The 4,813-nt window shown below is 48.8% G+C and overlaps 1 long non-coding RNA gene across 1 annotated transcript; it reads left to right on the top strand.

The window, feature by feature from the left end:
- Window positions 1-1,131: 1,131 nt before the first annotated feature.
- Window positions 1,132-4,540, top strand: LOC119861623. Its single transcript, XR_005294962.2, has 4 exons — window positions 1,132-1,286; window positions 1,384-1,432; window positions 2,743-2,823; window positions 3,882-4,540. It is a non-coding gene; the product is annotated as an uncharacterized LOC119861623 (long non-coding RNA).
- The last annotated feature ends 273 nt before the right edge of the window (window positions 4,541-4,813 follow it).

The raw sequence follows: 4,813 nt of genomic DNA, 5'->3' as shown, positions 1-4,813 counted from the left end.
GAAGGCCTAGATTCACAAAGGGACTCAGGTGCCCAAAGCCCAGATTTCAGTGCCTACGTCTTGGTTTTAGCCTCCTCTGTAGTTCACAAAACTCCTGCCGAACTCTGTAGGTGCCCGAATTCCCTCGGTGCCTCAATTTCTGCCTCTGAGCACATGTACTGCTGCCTCCCTCTGGGCATCCTGTTGCCTATCTCCTATCTATGCCTGAGAGCAATGCACACATTGGGGGAAGATCAGTCTTGTTAGGGCCTGGGCCAGTGGGTGTGCCCCAAGGCTGCCTGCTGGATTGGGTCCCATTCAAAGTCTGGCTGGGCGGAGGTTGCTACCGCAGCCTCCCTTAAAACTGTTAGCTTTATGGGTAGCGCACTCGCCAGGGATGTGGCAGACCCCTGCTCAAATCCTCTCAGGAGAGTGCTCTAACCACTGGACGATGGGAGACTCTGGGGTGGGGCCCTGTCAATCTCTCCTGCTGCATCTAAATAATTAGTCATTGGAGCAGGGGGTTGGACCCTGGGTCCCCCTGACCGCCCAGTGAGTGCCATAAGCACTAGGCAACAGAGTCATTCTCTCTCTCTGGCCCAATGACTCATTATTTATATTGTTTATAAAGAACCCAAGAGTCTGGAACTATAGTCCAGGGGCCAGATTACTCCCCCAAGATGTGAGCACAGCGGCCCCGGAGTGTTTCTGAAAAAGCCACAACAAGGAGTGGGGGACCTGACCTGGAAGGGCTCCTGCCTCACCTTACTTCTTTGCTCTCCAAAGTTCTCCTTCTCACTCCATACACATTCCCCATGTAAGCTGCCTTCCAGCGGCTAGTTCAGTGTCATCTTTGGCCAGCACCCAGGAGACAGCAACCCAGGACTAAGGGACTGAACCACAAGCCGCTGTGGGAAGGCAGCATAGGAACTGGCTGTGGGAAGAGAGGGTTGGGTTGTGTCATTTTGGAGGGACGGGATGCAGGAAGGCTAGTGGGTGTGGTGGGGGGAAGGGCAGCACGTTTGGTGGGGTGTAAGGGGGAAGAGAAAGGAGAAGAAGTGAAAATCAGTGTATTTGCCTTCATTTCCCTAGTGCAGTTCACTGAGAAGGAGCACACCTGTCCCGTGCTGACAGCTCCTTTGCAACTCGAGGAAAGTTAGAGGAGGAACTATGAAACCCAAGGGGGAGGTGCTAGCGAGGCTGTCTTCAGCTCCTGAGCCATAAAATATTCCACTTGAGATTCAGAGTTCAGACTACAGAAAACAAGTGCAGCAGAGACACTTCTATAATGTCAAGCCGTGCGACAGGTAACCCAGCTGTTCCTTACTGTCTAATGACTCGAGATCTGTTACATGGCAAGAAAATAAAATCTAACTTCTCAATGGTGATTGTTTTCATGAATAGATGGCAGTGGATCAGATTCCCACAGCAAGCTAGACCGATTCATAGAATGGTATGTAATGCTGGGGGCAGCCCCTTTTTATTAGTGAGCATGAGCGAGTGAGTGTGAGTGTGTTTTGAAGAGTTGGAATTACTCTACTTTGTGGCTGTTTCATTTTATCGAGGTAGTTGCCATTGAAAAAATCATCTTCCCAAACCTGTTGCGTGTACCTTTCTTTCTTTTTTCCTTTCCATGTGCATTCTGGAACTGTCAGTCACTCCTAACTGAGGTGTTCGCTGTTAGCAGACCAGATTTAAATTCCTCTTTACAAAGGATGCTAGGTTGCTCTGGGGAGCTTTGTTAATAATCAGTCAATAATTAAAGATCACTAATAATATTTTCATAAATTTACATAGTGCTTTAAACCATAGAGTAAAATACTTTCCCTGCTCTGTATTCTGCATTACTTTCTAGTGTCCAAGATATTATTATGCAATAGCACCCAGGTAAAATCACAAGTTTTCCTATTAACCATGTCAGTGCTATGTAGCGTACCAGGTACACAGGGGAAATCCACTGCCTGGGCTGCTCCCTGTACCTGCGTGGTCCTTGTTTATGGCACTGCCAGCATTGCACTGCCAAGTACTGAAAGTTAGTGGCCGGCGAGGGAGGTGCTATTCCGAGCTGGATTTGGTTTAGGCTACCACTCAGGTTCATGTTGCGGGTGTATCCTCTGGGCGAGCGTTTGAGGTTTGGTATGAGGCTGCATCAGCGCCAGGTTCAAGGTCAAGCCCCCATCAGGTCTAAAACTCTTGTGTTGATTTTATGAACGTCACCAGGCTGGCCTCCTCCCAGCTGCCCCCTCACGGCTAGAGGTTGCTCTGCAGGTGGCCTGCCTTGCCTCAGTTTACCCCTTCAAGGGATTTCCTCAATAATTCACGAACCCTTTGTCCCTTCTCAGCTTCTGTGTTATTAAATTAACAAACATTTAACACAAAGTTTTCAAGTCCCTCTGTTCTCTGCTGGAGCTTACCCATTGCAAACTCCCTCGCTCTGCAGGGGAGTTTTTGCTGCTCTTCTAAGGGAATCGAGTGACCCCTGCTCAGGTGTGCCTCCTTAGGAATCAGGGCTGGCTGGCCTCTAGCCCACCCTGTTAAAATGACACTGAAATCTCACAAGTGTTAGGGTTGAAAGTTTGTGAGATCAGCTTCTCTCCTAAGATTCTGGCCACAAACACCTTTTAACTGAAACCATCCAAGTGGATTTGGGATTCAGGGACTTGAATCTGACCTGCCCCGTTTGGCGGACATCGAAAGGGGCAGGGACATGAATCAGCAGACTTTATCACTAACAGCACACGTAACAACACCTGTCAATTGCAGGCTGATGCAAAAGCTCAGTTACATCAGTGTAACAACCGGCCATGACGAGTACATGAAGGAAATTGGAGAGAGGCAGCAGAGGTGAGAGCCGGGAGGTATTTAATCAGGGAATGACAAGGGTGGGCTATTCCCCTTCTAAATCAATACATTGCTCTTAGGAAGTGGGGGGGCCCTTGAGCCAGGCACTGAGAGGTACAGGGCACTGACAGGGCTCAACTTCTGCTGCAGGCCTGCGTGGCTTCTGAGCAGTGGCAGCCTGCAGCAGCAGCCTACTTCATTGGCCAGGTGCGCTAGGCACAACACCAGACTCAGCTCATGTCGTACCTGCTCCTGCCAGGGCCACAGCACCTCAGTGCTCTGTGCTAGGGATGTGGAACAGAGCAGTAGCAGACTCCGCGAAGCCCAGCTCGTGCCCAACAACGGGACAGAGCAAGGGCGATTCTAGCTCCTTTCCAACAGAGAGTGTTGCTTTGACTTGTTCTGGAGCTGCCAGTAGCGTTCAGTGGTCTCCCACACTGCACGGTACCAGGATGTCTGAGGGCCTCTGTCCCTCTCTCGCAGTTTAGCCTGTTACCCTTTGCCATGATATCTAAGCACCAGTTCTCCACTGCTCTAGCCCTGGACACTCTAGGGAAATCAGTGCTGAAGGTGGGTTAGTTGCCCGTTAAAACAGGACAAAGCATTTGAGACTTCAGGGCCGCAGCCCACTCCTTCCTGTCTAGACTAGTAGTTAAACCTCTCAGCACCAGCTCAAGAGCATCCAGTGCTGATGAACATTTATAGTCTCCCAGTGGAGGCTGGGCTTTTGTTCGTCTGGACAAGGCCTGAGAGACAGACATTTTTCTTCAAATACTTGACCTCTGAGCTACCACCAATGCATCTCCCCCTGTGGTAACAATGACGGGAGTGCTAGCGTCCACCAGCATTTTAACCAGTGTGTTATGTGGACCTGCTCTGAACAGGTGGCTAAACTACCTATGCCTGGTCTTTGTGAGAATTGCTACCACCAGGGAAGCAGTACATGTACTAGCAATGGGGGGACACTGGAGTTGTAGCAATGACCTCCGGCATTTGGACAGGGTTTGGATGCTAAGACTGATGTAGAAGCTACACTGACTTCAATTTCTGTCTCATTGCAGGAATGGGGATTTGAACTGCGAGAGATTAGTGCAACATGCACCAGCCATGGCAGCCACTTAAAAGAATATTATTCTTTCCTACAGCTTATACTGTAGTGCATGTAGTATATTTTTTCTACTCTATATAGTGTTTCTCATGCTTGGCCTCCTATAGCAAAAGAAAATTAGAAAGTGGGGAGTGATTGGGGAGATGGGGGCGGGCTGGACAAGTGATTTAGAAAGTAATCCGAGCTGAACTGAAAAAATAAAAATTCAAATTGATTGAGCCAAACCTGGAAAGCTGCACAAAACAGGAAGGGAAGGAAAAGAACAGACAAAATAAATAAGAAACAAGGGGAGAAAGAGAAACAGGGGACACAGGCTGTGGGGGATGGGGACAGTATTCATGGAGCAGGACACATAGGCAGTAATTTTAAAGCAGAAAGAAGCTAATGGAGGCAATTCTCATTTTCCTTTGCCTTCCCAATAATAAATAGTCACTGAGAAGAAACAGCCGCAGGATCCATTTTCCATAAGTTTTCATGGCAAAAAGTGTAACTAGACAGAGCAGGCAGTGGTGGATGTAGCTACAGTTGCTTGAGACTTCTCACTATGAGACCCAGTTAAAGACTGTACCGTGATGCACAGACACAAGGGGCGGGCAAGTTAAAGCTGTGAGGCAAGCTGAAGTCTGCCATTTCCTCACCTTTGTTGCTCGATGTGGAGCCGATTGGCTTTGTGAACGTAACGTGGGACATATGCTAAATCAGTGCAATGAATCACATAAATATTCTAAATTGGAGGAAGCTCCAGCCTCTTGCTCTGGGAAGCAATTTAACAGTGGTCTCAGGAGAGGCACCCGACTGGCCATGGCAGGCACTAGTGGAACTGTGCATCCGAGCAGAGCCACTTTACATTTTGGTCAGCCACGGTCTGATTGAAACTTTCCCTGG

This window comes from Dermochelys coriacea, chromosome 9, assembly GCF_009764565.3.
Source record: "Dermochelys coriacea isolate rDerCor1 chromosome 9, rDerCor1.pri.v4, whole genome shotgun sequence".
Classification (NCBI taxonomy): domain Eukaryota; kingdom Metazoa; phylum Chordata; order Testudines; family Dermochelyidae; genus Dermochelys; species Dermochelys coriacea.
The sequence above is the reverse complement of the archived record's forward strand: the minus strand, read 5'-3'. Positions and strand labels throughout refer to the sequence as shown.